The sequence below is a fragment of the Zea mays genome, chromosome 4 (genome assembly GCF_902167145.1).
Source record: "Zea mays cultivar B73 chromosome 4, Zm-B73-REFERENCE-NAM-5.0, whole genome shotgun sequence".
Taxonomy (NCBI): domain Eukaryota; kingdom Viridiplantae; phylum Streptophyta; class Magnoliopsida; order Poales; family Poaceae; genus Zea; species Zea mays.
In genome coordinates, this window is record NC_050099.1 from 193,508,446 (window position 1) to 193,523,847 (window position 15,402).

Sequence of the window (15,402 nt, forward strand, 5' to 3'; positions counted from 1 at the left end):
GCGATTAGCTTTTAGTCCAGATTTTGCCCCAAAAGTTGCGCTTAAGATTCCTCGTCGCCTCGCTTATATGTGTAGGAAAACATACAAAACAAGCAAATAATGTATATGGTAACATTACACCAAAGATGAAAACAAAACACACAATAATATTCTACGCGTCGGTACGAGATCGTAGGTTCGAGAACCATTAAAATCATAGTTAAAACAAAAAAGTTATGGGTAAAACAATATTTTTAGGTCCAATAAATCTAATAGATGTTGCATTTAAATTAAGAATATATTAAATCAAAATATTTGAGTTGGTATTAATCATTATAACAATTATTTATAAAATGCGTAGCTTAGAACTATAAATAAGATTAACTAGATTATCTAGCTAATTAATATTAATTAAACAAGTAATTAATTAATTAAACATGTGGCATAATTAAAACAATGTTATTACTACGTACGCAAAATTAATATGAATCTAAAATTTAATATGATAGATTTCATGAGGTAGGTTGGTCAGAATCGCTATTTTTTTTCTTAGGTTGAAACGGGGTTATGCAACAATCTGATAGGTAAGGTAGTTGTATATGGTCAAGTAGTTATATATACTCGAATTAATCTAGGTGACCAATTTAGGATTAAGTGAACTAGGTGGAAACAGAGTTTCTAGATATAAGGTTTAATCTACTAACTAATATGGGTTAATTTACTCTACCTTACAAAATTGGTGCAAGAAATGTAAACCAATTTGTAGAGTTCGCGGGAATGCATATGGTAAAGAAATGCCCTCCACAAGCGTTCGTGGGATCTTTACGGGAAATTTTCTTTTTCACGGGGACGGTGTTGGGGAGCTAAAACCCGATAGAGAATTTTTCGTTGTCATCCTTAATTATACCCTAAATGTAACTCTAAGATACTAATATTACTGAAAGAACAAGAAAACTACAGTCCAGTACTTGCCTCGTTAGGCAAGAAAAAGCAAAAAGAAAAGAAAAATCCACCTGCACATAAAATTGGCAGAAAGAAAACCAGTAAAAGACACACGTATTGGATGACGCCAGCCAAGCATGCATGCATGGAGTCCGTTGGTGATAATCCGCAGTCCGTTGGGGCCTCGGCGGCTTATATATTCTTTACCGGCCGGCGAGGCGATCCATCATCTCACCATTGCCGCTCCGCTTCCTCTCCTCCGCTCGCTTGTCTCCGTGCACCGCCGCACCATCGCCGCTCCGCTTCTTCTCCTCCGCTCGCTTGTCTCCGTGCACCGCCGCACCATCGCCGCTCCGTTTCCTCTCCTCCTCTCGCTTGTCTCCGTGCTTTCCTTGGCGAGAAGCTGTGCAGCGACTAGAGCCGTTTGTTACAAATCCAAATTATGGCACGGACTCGGACTATGATGTCCGTAAGTTGGCTGACGTTTGGATTCATTTGATCCAAACCCATATATATATATATATATATATATATATATATATATATATATATATATATATATAGTTTATGTATTTAAAGCCCTAGGCTCCCTCTAACTAAAGAGAGCCCTGACCACGTTGCACGCACCGCACGGGTCCGACCTCCACATTGTAGATATGCAAGCCCCACACGCGCCCACACACAAATCCAGCCGTCGGATTGTTATCTCACCCACACCCAAAAACCTAATTGCTCTCCATCCCACATCCGCCGTCGCCGTTCCCCAGCATCGCGAAACCCGCCCTCGCCGTCTCCATGCACGCACTCGCCGCCGCCTCATCCTCCCATCCCCATCTCCCTCATCTCCCCCTTGGAGGACTCAAGGAGTGGCATCGGATTGCAGTTAACTGCCCTGGGCAGCCCGATCTAGCGTCTGGTGCGCGCCGTTGGCAGCCAGCGGTGGCCTGCCGAGCGCCGCAGGGAAGCCACGAGCACACGCTGTCACGGGAGGAAGCAGGCGGAGCACACAGGCCTTTCTGTTTAGCCCGCCAGGTAGATCGGATTTAGCGAGATGCTTGCGGCGGTGATCCATTGCCACCAGTAACAGGGAAAAGCAGGCAGCTAGCGGCCGATCCATCTCTGACGACAACGCTAGCGGCCGATCCATCTTTGCCTCTACCCACGCCGCCGCCGAGCCGGCCACTCCCTGATACGGGCACAGCGCCGCTGCGGCGGCTCACCAGCTCCAACCTCTGTCCTCCGATACTCCACTGTCCGGTCGCAAATGCTCCTCCATGGAACGGCTGATGGCTACACACCGGTACGTATCCAGCAGCGTCTGGTTCTGGAGCATCAGCAGGTATCAGATCTTGGGTATTTTTCTGTTGATTCAGTTGTGTATTCTTGGAGCTGAAAGACTCGGAAGAAGTAATATATCGGCAATAGCTAGTTCCATTAATCAAATATCATCTGGAAGCTATCCATCGACTACAGGTGCTATCTCTTGTACTTAATTTTTCTTATGCTGAATCTTAGAGTTTACTTGCTATTAACGTAATGCAGATACTTAACTTTTTGTTTCTGTTTTTTGTCCTAGTAATGTTAAACCAGGTCGGAGCATCCATCTTCTAAATGAAGGTGGAAATATAGTCAGTATCATCCGCAGTGGTAAAGCTGCAGATATAGCTTCTCATTCAGAGGTATCTGCTTTGTCAAATAAAATTTGAGTACTTGGCTATATTTGTAGCATACTACCTTTGGATAATTGTATGATACTCCATTAACGAAGCTAGATTTTTACATAGGCAAACAAGGTTATACACCATGCAGTTCTTTATGTACACATGGCAGACCAATTTGTCTCTCAAACGAGCCATTAGTCCACAAATGTTATATTTAAAAATTATAGATTAAGTTACATAGGCTTTCAACCACTACTCTTCAACTATATTGGTTTAGTTTACTATTGTTGTATTCATTGTGTAATGCTGACACTATACTTAGTGTCTAATGTTCAGACCTCCAATGGCAAGAGCAAATGCACCTTGTGTCTCAGCATCCGGCAAAATCCTACTGCCACAACCTGTGGACATGTTTTCTGCTGGTAAAAGTTGTTTTTTACAATGATCATGTATTGAGTCTTGACAGATATAAATTTTACACTTGAGCCATCAACAGTAGTGATGAACCTGCCATCCTGGCTTACTTCTGCACTAGTGACAGAAGCCTTGGTTTCAAGAGTTTTGACAATTTTTCCAATTCTCACATCCTATAGCCTGCACAGTACCATAAAAATTAATTAAAAAGGAACACAACTATAGTAAATATAGGCCAACCAGTATAAATGTTTATCATTGATTGAGGCATTTCTAACATGCACACACCTTACTCCACCCATGTCAGTGCAGGAACTCAATATAGTTTGGTCACTATGAAGCCAAGCAGCAGTTCGGACAACCAGGTGATTTGTCAAGCTCTCTTGGAGGCTGCAGCTCACTGTGCATGTGAGAAAACAACTGGTTTGAGAAGTTTGGTTCCTAAAACTTAGTGTTCCAGATTTTCATCGGTTGTGTCTCTTGATGCTGTTGAAGTACTACAAAGAAAAGGTCAGACCAGCAACTGCTTCACTTCTTCATGTAACTAATTCAGATCACTTGCTTGTGTATGTCTGCTAAGCATAGCCTGCTAATTTTAGGTCACGTACGCCACCTGCAAAGAGGCCTACAAAAGAGGCTTTTTGGTATATCACGATGACAAGAAAGAAGGACAAGTTCAATGTGCTCAACGATGCTGGCCCAGGTACCTCGGCAAAATTGCACCATGGCATGCCCTGTCTTAGTCACCTGACTAAAAGTTATTAATTATTATGGTAATTTAAATGAAGCAACATAATAATTAGAACATAAGAGTTACTGCAATTTGGCAACAAGATGATAACTTCTCGGAGACACTGATCCAGTCGAACACCATAGGACGTTCATAATTTTTCCATGGGGTATGCCGTATGCCACACCCACATCAAAAGTTTTACATACGCCTTAGTAAAAAAGCCATTTAGCAATTTGGTAAACAACCGTAAAATGGGTATACATGTACTAAATAACATATTGATCTTGAATTCAACAATAGGAACACAATGCATGAATAATCAGCAAATAAATACTTAATTACTAAATCTTTGTTTACTTTTGGTTTTAGCTTCATCATCTTATGAGAATTGTTCCGGCAGGATGTGGATCTTAACTGGTACCCAATAAAATTAGAAAGCAAGAACAATGAGATTTACAATGGTAGCAAAGTGTGTTATCTTTATACATACACTTCTTAGGAGATGGAATCATGGTGTAAAGCATTTTGTATTGCAGCTACTGCTGACAAGGAAAAAAATAAGCCGGCATGCTAAGCTGAGCGATAAGTTCCTCAATTCTTTTTGTCAGTACCTTAAGGAGTATGTAGTCCTATTTTTCTTTCAGGGTTCGCTGCAGATTTAAGGTACACATTACTTGATCTAAATCGTGCGTTGCCTTTTTTTTTGAGTTGTTACACAACAAATGGTCCAGTTTTACGATGCGTTTTACGTTCAAAAATGACTACGCGACATGCAAGGAAACTAACGATAAACGTATGCGATTTTCTCGCCGTAATTGTGCCATATTCGTCATTACGAAACAGATCGATGATTTACGCTAAAATTCGTACTTATTTACGTTGTTTTGGTTCACGATTTACGCTTAAATCCGCTTGAGCCAGAACCCGCGCACGATTTTTACGCCGTAATTTGTCCCCATTTGCCGTTACGAAATCAATCGATGATTTACGCTAAAATTCGTACTCATCTACGCTGTTTTGGTTCACATTTTATGCCGAAATCCGTCCGAGACAGCGCTTGGTGGCGATTTTCACGCCGTAATTCGGGACCTATTTGTCGTTACGAAACAGATCGAGGATTTACGCTAAATTTCGTACTCACTTACGCTGTTTTAGCTCACGTTTTACGCTGGAATCCGCCCGAGCCAGAACCCGCGCACGATCGGCTGCATGCGATTTTTACGCCGTAATTTTAGACCCCGTTTGCTGTTACAAAACAGATACAAGATTTACGCTAAATTTCGTACTCATTTACGCTGTTTTAGCTCACGTTTTACGCTGCAATCCGCCCGAGCCAGAACCAGAACCAGATCGAGCGCGCGTAGATATACCTGACTGGGGCTTCCCATACTAATGGAAGCCCAGGGCTCCCATTACCATCACCATATATATATATATATATACACTGTATTTTTATATTACACCTGGGTGCATTCAATATAGAGAATGCACCCAGGCCGAACCTACGCGCCAGGTTCGAGCCAACCGTCCCACTCAGACCGTCTTCGTCCCTCCCGCACGTCTTCGTCGCTCCCGCACGCTCCCGACAGAACCTTTTTACTTTCCCGCCCACGCCCCTCTTTCTCCACGAACGGCTCAACCTCTTCACATAAGTTGCAATCACACTAGACCAGCAGTTGCAATCACACCAGACCAGCAGTTGCAATTACACCAGACCAGCAGTTGCAATCATTGTTTTGTTTAACAGATTTTTGGACATAGTTATATAGAAGTTGCAATCACACCAGACCAGCAGTTGTAATTACACCAGAAAGCAGTTGCAATCACACCAGACAGCAGTTGCAATCATTGTTTGTTTATCAGTTTTTTGGACATAGTTATATAGAAGTTGCAATCACACCAGACCAGCAGTTGCAATTACACCAGACAGCAGTTGCAATCATTGTTTGTTTAACAGATTTTTGGACATAGTTATAAAGAAGTTGCAATCACACCAGACCAGCAGTTGCAATTACACCAGACAGCAGTTGCAATCATTGTTTGTTTAACAGATTTTTGGACATAGTTATATAGAAGTTGCAATCACACCAGACCAGCAGTTGCAATTACACCAGACCAGCAGTTGCAATCATATTTTTTTAACAAAATTTTCCAGAGTTATTCAGTACTTGCAATCACATCAGAGCAACTCAGCAGTTGCATCCACACCACACCAGCAGTTGCAATTACAACACACCAGCAGTTGCAATCATTTTGTTTACATTTTTTAACAGATATTTGGGTAGAATTATACAGCAGTTGCAATCACACCTAATGCGGGGGACATGGAGGCGCGATGACAGAGAGGCGCGCGGCGGCGCGGGGACAAGGAGGCACGCGGCGGCGCGGGGACAGGGAGGCGCTCGGCGACGGTGGGGGAGAGGGTGGCGTTCGGCGGCGGTGGGGGAGAGGGTGGCGCGGGGACAGGGAGGCGCGCGGCGGCGGGGGGCAGGGAGGCGCACATACAGGAGGGCCGAGGCGTGCTCGGGGGTGTTATTGCAGGTGGGTGCATTCAATACAGAGAATGCACCCAGGTGTATATATATATATATATGTCGGGGACCATAATTAGGGGTACCCTCAAGGCTCCTAATTCTCAGCTGGTAACCCCCATCAGCATAAAGCTGCTAAGGCCTGATGGGTGCGATTAAGTCAGGGATCAGTCCGTTCGAGCGACTCGATCACGCCTCGCCCGAGCCTAGCCTCGGACAAGGGCAGCCGACCCCGGAGGATTTCCGTCTCGCCCGAGGCCCTGCCTTCGCTAAGAAGCAACCCTGACTAAATCGTCGCACCGACCGACCAAGTCGCAGGAGCATTTAATGCAAAGGTGGCCTGACACCCTTATCCTAGCATGCGCCCCCCCGGCAGAGCCGAAGTGACCGCCGTCACTTCACCGCTCCACTGACCGGCCTGACAGAAGGACAGCGCCGCCTGCACCGCGCCGACCGCAGTGCCACTTGACAGAGTGAGGCTGACAGGCAGTCAGGTCCTGCAGAAGGCACCACAGGAAACTCCGCTCCGCCCGACCCAGGGCTCGGACTCGGGCTAAGTCCCGGAAGACGGCGAACTCCGCTCCGCCCGACCCAGGGCTCGGACTCGGGCTAAGTCCCGGAAGACGGCGAACTCCGCTCCGCCCGACCCAGGGCTCGGACTCGGGCTAAGTCCCGGAAGACGGCGAACTCCGCTCCGCCCGACCCCAGGGCTCGGACTCCGCCCTGGCCTCAGACGACGACCTCCGCCTCGCCCGATCAGGGGCTCGGACTCGGCCTCGGCCACGGAAGACAGACTCGACCTTAGCTTCGGAGGAGCCCCCACCTCGCCCAGCCTAGGGCGCAGACCAGCCACGTCAACGGGAGGCGCCATCATCACCCTACCCCGAGCTGACTCGGGCCGCAGGGAACAAGACTGGCGTCCCATCTAGCTAGCTCCGCCGGATAGGCAATGATGGCGTCTCGCATGCTCTGTGACGACGGCGGCTCTCAGCCCCCTTACAGAAGCAAGAGGACGTCAGCAAGGACCCAGCCGCTCCGACAGTTGTCCCTCCGCCAGGCTCCATCGCTCCTCCGACGGCCACAACATCACACCAGCTGGGTGCCAAAATCTCTCCGGCTGCCACGACGACATGTACTTAGGGCGCTAGCTCTCCCCCGCTAGACACGTAGCACTCTGCTACACTCCCATTGTACACCTGGATCCTCTCCTTACGCCTATAAAAGGAAGGACCAGGGCCCTCTTAGGGAGGGTTGGCCGCGCGGGGACGAGGACGAGATAAGCGCTCTCTTGGGGCCGCTCGCTTCCCTCTCCCGCGTGGACGCTTGTAACCCCCTACTGCAAGCACACCCGACCTGGGCGCGGGACGAACACGAAGGCCGCGGGATTCCCACCTCTCTCACGCCGGTCTCCGGCCGCCTCGCTTCTCCCCCCTTCGCGCTCGCCCTCGCGCTCGACCCATCTGGGCTGGGGCACGCGGCGACACTCACTCGTCGGCCCGAGGGACCCCCGGTCTCGAAACGCCGACAGTTGGCGCGCCAGGTAGGGGCCTGCTGCGTGTTGACGAACAGCTTCCCGTCAAGCTCCAGATGGGTAGTCTCCAGCAACCTCTCCAGCCCGGGACGGTGCTCCGTTTCGGGAGTCTGGAGTTCATGTCCTTCGACGGCAGCTACGACATGATACTCCTTCCACCGCCGTGCGACAACGACAATGGCGGCCGACAGCCCGCCCGCCGGTGGCGGAATCGACGACGTCTTCCCCGCGTGGTGGGAGAACAACATTCGAGTTCACCCCGTCCTCTCCCCCGTCGACGGAGGAGGAGGCGGGGCAACCAAGGCCAAGCAGGAGGCAGCGCCTCGTCGGCTGTCGAGCGAGTCGACAGCGCCGGCACCCCAACGAGGGGCGCACCGGACATCGACCTCGCGTTTGAGACGAAGACGAGCACCGTCTCCCCGCGACACGCCAATCCCGAGCAAGCGGACGACGCCAGCGCGCTCGCGGAGAGCTTGCTGGACGTCACCCTCGTACCTGAGACGACGGCGCAGTCAGTCCTCGACGCGACTTCATCGCCGCTCGTCGACCAAAAGGTACCGACCGATTCCCATCCTACGTCATTTGGATTCAGCCTCAACCCGCCTAGCGATCTCGCTTTGGCGGACGCTCTCGTAGGGGCGAGTCCAAACCCTCTGGGGTTTCGCATGCGGTCTCCTTGGGACCGGCTGACGGACGTCTCGACCTACGGGCCCTCTGGGTCCGGGGAAGACGACGAGCCCAGCATCTGTTGGGATTTCTCTGGACTTGGCAACCCCAGTGCCATGCGGGACTTTATGACCGCATGTGACTACTGCCTCTCCGGCCGTTCCGACGGTAGCCACAGCCTCGACGACGAGGACTGCGGCCCAAGCCGCGAATGTTTCCACGTCGATCTAGGGGGTCCCTCCGAAGGCAATCTTCTCGGCATGCCAGAGGGCGGTGATCCCCCTAGGCCGGTGCCCCACGTTGACATCCCACGGGAGCTAGCTGTGGTCCCCGTTCCGGCGGGGGGTCACGGCCCACAGCTCGAGCAAATCCGCAGGGTGCAGGCCAGGCTCGACGAGGGAGCAGGAGCGCTTGAGCCGATCCGCCGGGACGTCGGCCAGGCATGGGCGAACCAACCCCCGGTCGGAGAAATACGTCATCTGCCCCAGGGTCTCCAGCACCGCGTCGCCGACGACGTCAGAGTCAGGCCACCACCCGCGTCTAGTGGGGTCGGCCAGAACCTGGCTGCAGCAGCGATGCTCCTCCGCGCGATGCCGGAGCCATCCACCACCGAGGGTCGGCGAATCCAGGGGGAGCTCAAGAATCTCCTGGAAGGCGCCGCGGTCCGACGGGCCGAGAGCTCTGCCTCCCGAAGGCAGGGATACCCCTCGGAACCCCATGCCGCGACTTCCCGATTCATGCGGGAAGCCTCGGTCTACACCGGGCGCACGCGCAACACCGCGCCTGCGGCCCCGGGCCGCCTCGGCAACGAGCACCATCATCGCGACCGTCGGGCCCACCTCGATGAGAGGGTGCGCCGAGGCTACCACCCCAGGCGTGGGGGACGCTACGACAGCGGGGAGGATCGGAGTCCCTCGCCCGAACCGCCCGGTCCGCAAGCCTTCAGCCGGGCCATCCGACGGGCGCCATTCCCGACCCGGTTCCGACCCCCGACTACTATCACAAAGTACTCGGGGGAGACGAGACCGGAACTGTGGCTCGCGGACTACCGCCTGGCCTGCCAACTGGGTGGAACGGACGACGACAACCTCATCATCCGCAACCTCCCCCTGTTCCTCTCCGACACCGCTCGCGCCTGGTAGGAGCACCTGCCTCCGGGGCAGATCTCCAACTGGGACGACCTAGTCCAAGCTTTCGCCGGCAATTTCTAGGGCACGTACGTGCGCCCCGGGAATTTCTAGGACCTCCGAAGCTGCCGGCAGCAGCTGGGAGAGTCCCTCCGGGACTACATCCGGTGATTCTTGAAGCAGCGCACCGAGCTGCCCAACATCACCGACTCGGATGTCATCGCCGTGTTCCTCGCCGGCACCACCTGCCGCGACCTGGTGAGCAAGTTGGGTCGCAAGACCCCCACCAGGGCGAGCGAGCTGATGGACATCGCCGCCAAGTTTGCCTCTGGCCAGGAGGCGGTCGAGGCCATCTTCCGGAAGGACAAGCAGCCCCAGGGCCGCCCATCGGAAGATGCTCCCGAGGCGTCTACTCAGCGCGGCGCCAAGAAGAAAGGCAGGAAGAAGTCGCAAGCGAAACGCGACGCCGCCGACGCGGACCTTGTCGCTGCCGCCGAGTACAAGAACCCTCGGAAGCCCCCCGGAGGTGCCAACCTCTTCGACAAGATGCTCAAGGAGCCGTGCCCCTATCATCAGGGGCCCGTCAAGCACACCCTTGAGGAGTGCGTCATGCTTCGGCGCCACTTCCATAGGGCCGGGCCCCCCGTGGAGGGTGGCAGGGCCCGCGACGACGACAAGAAGGAAGATCACCAAGCAGGAGAGTTCCCCGAGGTCCGCGATTGCTTCATGATCTACGGTGGGCATGCGGCGAATGCCTCGGCTCGGCATCGCAAGCAAGAGCGCCGGGAGGTCTGCTCAGTGAAGGTGGCGGCGCCAGTCTACCTAGACTGGTCCGACAAGCCCATCACCTTCGACCAAGCCGACCACCCCGACCACGTGCCGAGCCCGGGGAAATACCCGCTCGTCGTCGACCCCGTCATCGGCAACGTCAGGCTCACCAAGGTCCTTATGGACGGAGGCAGTAGCCTCAACATCATCTACGCCGAGACCCTCGGGCTCCTGCGTGTCGATCTGTCCTCCGTCCGGGCAGGCGCTGCGCCCTTCCATGGGATTATTCCCGGGAAGCGCGTCCAGCCCCTCGGACGACTCGACCTTCCCGTCTGCTTCGGAACGCCCTCCAACTTCCAAAGGGAGACTCTGACGTTCGAGGTGGTCGGGTTTCGAGGAACCTACCACGCGGTACTGGGAAGGCCATGCTACGCGAAGTTCATGGCCGTCCCCAACTACACCTACCTGAAGCTCAAGATGCCGGGCCCCAACGGGGTCATCACCGTCGGCCCCACGTACAAGCACGCGTTCGAATGCGACGTGGAGTGCGTTGAGTACACCGAGGCCCTCGCCGAATCCGAGGCCCTAATCGCCGACCTGGAAAGCCTCTCCAAAAAGGTGCCAGACGTGAAGCGTCACGCCGGCAACTTCGAGCCAGCGGAGACGGTTAAGGTCGTCCCCCTCGACCCCAATGGCGACACCTCCAAGCAGATCCGGATCGGCTCCGGGCTCGACCCCAAATAGGAAGCAGTGCTCGTCGACTTTCTCCGCGCAAACGCCGACGTCTTCGCGTGGAGTCCCTCGGACATGCTCGGCATACCGAGGGATGTCGCCGAGCACTCGCTGGACATTCGAGCCGGAGCCCGACCCGTCAAGCAGCCTCTGCGCCGATTCGACGAGGAGAAGCGCAGAGCGATAGGCGAGGAAATCCACAAGCTAATGGCAGCAGGGTTCATCAAAGAGGTATTCCATCCCGACTGGCTTGCCAACCCTATGCTTGTGAGAAAGAAAGGGGGGAAATGGCGGATGTGTGTAGACTACACTGGTCTCAACAAAGCATGTCCGAAGGTTCCCTACCCTCTGCCTCGCATCGATCAGATCGTGGATTCCACTGCTGGGTGTGAGACCCTGTCTTTCCTCGATGCCTACTCAGGGTATCATCAAATCAGGATGAAAGAGTCCGACCAGCTCGCGACCTCTTTCATCACGCCCTTCGGCATGTACTGCTATGTCACCATGCCGTTCGGCTTGAGGAATGCGGGTGCGACGTACCAGCGGTGCATGAACCATGTGTTCGGCGAACACATTGGCCGCACGGTCGAGGCCTACGTCGATGACATCGTAGTCAAGACGAGGAAAGCTTCCGACCTCCTTTCCGACCTTGAAGTGACATTCCGGTGTCTCAAGGCGAAAGGGGTCAAGCTCAATCCCGAGAAGTGTGTCTTCGGGGTGCCCCGAGGCATGCTCTTGGGGTTCATCATCTCCGAGCGGGGCATCGAAGCCAACCCGGAGAAGATTGCAGCCATCACTAGCATGGGGCCCATCAAGGACTTGAAAGGTGTACAGAGGGTCGTGGGATGCCTCGCGGCTCTGAGCCGCTTCATCTCACGCCTCGGCGAAAGAGGTCTGCCTCTGTACCGCCTCTTAAGGAAGGCCGAGTGCTTCACTTGGACCCCTGAGGCTGAGGAAGCTCTCGGGAACTTGAAGGCGCTCCTCACAAAGGCGCCTATCTTGGTGCCTCCAGCTGCCGAAGAAGCCCTCTTGGTCTACGTCGCCGTGACCACTCAGGTGGTTAGCGCCGCGATTGTGGTCGAGAGGCAAGAAGAGGGGCATACATTGCCCGTTCAGAGGCCAGTTTACTTCATCAGCGAAGTACTGTCCGAAACCAAGATCCGCTACCCACAAGTTCAGAAGCTGCTGTATGCGGTGATTCTGACACGGTGAAAGTTGCGACACTACTTCGAGTCTCATCCGGTAACTGTGGTGTCATCCTTCCCCCTGGGGGAGATCATCCAGTGCCGAGAGGCCTCGGACAGGATTGCAAAGTGGGTGGTGGAAATCATGGGCGAGACAATCTCGTTCGCCCCTCGGAAGGCCATCAAGTCTCAGGTCTTGGCGGACTTCGTAGCTGAATGGGTCGACACCCAGCTACTGACGGCTCCGATCCAAACGGAGCTCTGGACCATGTTTTTCGACGGGTCGCTGATGAAGACGGGAGCCGGCGCGGGCCTACTCTTCATCTCGCCCCTCGGGAAACACCTACGCTATGTGCTACGCCTCCATTTCCCGGCGTCCAACAATGTGGCTGAGTATGAGGCTCTGGTCAATGGGTTGCGGATCGCGATCGAGCTAGGGGTCCGGCGCCTCGACGCCCGCGGTGACTCGCAGCTTGTCATCGACCAAGTCATGAAGAACTCCCACTGCCGCGACCCGAAGATGGAGGCCTACTGCAATGAGGTTCGGCGCCTGGAAGACAAGTTCTACGGGCTCGAGCTCAACCACATCGCTCGGCGCTACAACGAGACTGCGGACGAGCTGGCTAAAATAGCCTCGGGGCGAACAACGGTTCCCCTGGACGTCTTCTCCCAGGATCTGCATCAACCCTTTGTCAAGATCGACAACCCGCCCGAGCCTGAGGCGCCCTCGACCCAGCCCGAGGTACCCTCGGCACAGCCCGAGGCACCCTCAGCTCGGCCCGAGGCGCCTTCAGTTCAGCCCGAGGTACCCTCGGCCTCCGAGGGTGAGGCGCTGCGCATCGAGGGGGAGCAAAGCGGGGCCACGCCTGATCGAAACTGGTAGACCCCGTACCTGCAATATCTCCAACAAGGAGAGCTACCCCTCGACCGGGCCGAGGCTCGCCGGGTAGCACGGCGTGCCAAGTCGTTCGTCTTGCTGGGCGATGAGAAGGAGCTCTACCACCGCAGCCCCTCAGGCATCCTCCAGCGATGCATCTCCGTCGCCGAAGGTCAGGAACTCCTGCGGGAGATACACTCGGGGGCTTGCGGCCATCACGCAGCACCTCGAGCCCTTGTCGGGAATGCTTTCCGACAAGGATTCTACTGGCCGACGGCGGTGGCCGACGCCACTAGAATCGTCTGCACCTGCAAAGGGTGTCAATTCTATGCGAAGCAGACCCACCTGCCCTCTCAGGCTCTGCAGACGATACCCATCACCTGGCCCTTTGCTGTGTGGGGTCTGGACCTCGTTGGCCCCTTGCTGAAGGCGCCCGGGGGCTACACGCACCTGCTGGTCGCCAGCGACAAATTCTCCAAGTGGATCGAGGTCCGACCTCTGAATAGCATCAGGTCCGAGCAGGCGGTGGCGTTCTTCACCAACATCATCCATCGTTTCGGGGTCCCGAACTCCATCATCACCGACAACGGCACCCAGTTCACCGGCAGAAAGTTCTTGGACTTCTGCGAGGATCACCACATCCGGGTGGACTGGGCCGCCGTGGCTCATCCCATGTCAAATGGACAAGTAGAGCATGCCAACGGCATGATTCTACAAGGGCTCAAGCCTCGGATTTACAACGACCTCAACAAATTCGGCAAGCGATGGATGAAGGAACTCCCCTCGGTGGTCTGGAGCCTGAGGACCACGCCGAGCCGAGCCACGGGTTTCACGCCGTTCTTCCTAGTCTACGGGGCCGAGGCCGTCTTGCCCACAGACCTGGAATACGGCTCCCCGAGGACGAGGGCCTACAGCGATCAAAGCAACCAAGCCAGCCGAGAAGACTCGCTGGACCAGCTGGAAGAGGCCCGGGACAAGGCCTTACTACACTCGGCGCGGTACCAGCAGTCCCTGCGACGCTACCACGCCCGAGGGGTCCGGTCCCGAGACCTCCGGGTAGGCGACCTGGTGCTTCGGCTGCGACAAGACCCCCAAGGGAGGCACAAGCTCACGCCCCCCTAGGAGGGACCGTTCGTCATCGCCAAGGTTCTGAAGCCTGGAACGTACAAGCTGGCCAACAGCCAAGGCGAGGTCTACGGCAACGCTTGGAACATCCAACAGCTACGTCGCTTCTACTCTTAAAATATTTTCAAGTCGTTCATATACCTCGCACCCACGCAAAGTTTAGTCATCAAGGAAGGGTCGGCCTCGCCTCGGCAAAGCTCGACCCTCCCTCGGGGGCTAAAAGGGGGGCAACCCCCTCTGCGTCGAAATTTTCCTTGAAAAAAGTATCTCTTCTGCCAGAATATCTTTCGTGATTTTTGACTACTTCGAAAAGTGGATCCTGAAAACGACGGAGTACACGTAAGCAGCCAAGGCTGACCGAGCCGAGGGACTCCTACGCCTCCGGGATACGGATACCTCACTCATCACCTTCTGCGATAAGTGACTCGCGTTCGGATAAGTGATTCCGCGGACCGAACAAGTCTTCACGTTTGGAAGCTCTTCTGCCGAAGCGATCCTTCGAGCCTTCTCGACTGAGTCGGTGACAGGGCCTCATGGACGGGTGAAGGTGCGCGTAAGCGGCAAGGCCGACCGAGCCGAGGGACTCCCACGCCTCCGGGATACGGATACCTCACTCATCACCTTCCGCGAGAAGCAACTCTCGCTCGCACAAACATCCCTGTTACCAACAAAAAAGTCCAGATACTCGAAACAAGAGGAAAAGAGACGCAGCTTTACAACACAGCGAGGGTGTGTGTTCTGGCCTCGGCGGCCGCAGAAGGCACACGCTACAAGACACTCTGATCCTGCAGGCTCGGGTCTTGACGCTGGAAGGGGGCAGTAGCACCCTTGGCATCAACAACACCTTCAGCGAGGTCCGACCTAGCCTCGGACGGCGACGCGGTCCGAGGATCTCCACTCTGAAGGACGACGTCATCGCCACGCCCGGGCAATCGCTGCCAGGGACTTCTCCGGGAATCCGGCCCGAGCAGGCGGCTCGGCCGGTTACCCCTGGGGCCTCGGCCAACCATCTTCCAAGGGCGCCAGCCCGACCCGAGGCCTCGGCTGGTCAACTCCGACGTCGGTCCCGCTAACGGACAACCCGGCTAGGCTCCGGCCAACCAGGTTTCATTTTCGAGCCAACTCCGCCTCT

General features: G+C 54.5%; 1 pseudogene across 1 annotated transcript; it reads left to right on the forward strand.

The window, feature by feature from the left end:
- Positions 1 to 1,669: 1,669 nt before the first annotated feature.
- Positions 1,670 to 4,322, forward strand: LOC100278176 (LOC100279080-like pseudogene; annotated as a pseudogene). Its single transcript, NR_160401.1, has 7 exons — positions 1,670 to 2,221; positions 2,295 to 2,394; positions 2,498 to 2,600; positions 2,905 to 3,004; positions 3,304 to 3,506; positions 3,596 to 3,699; positions 4,099 to 4,322. The product of NR_160401.1 is annotated as a protein-like pseudogene (transcript).
- Positions 4,323 to 15,402: the final 11,080 nt, after the last annotated feature.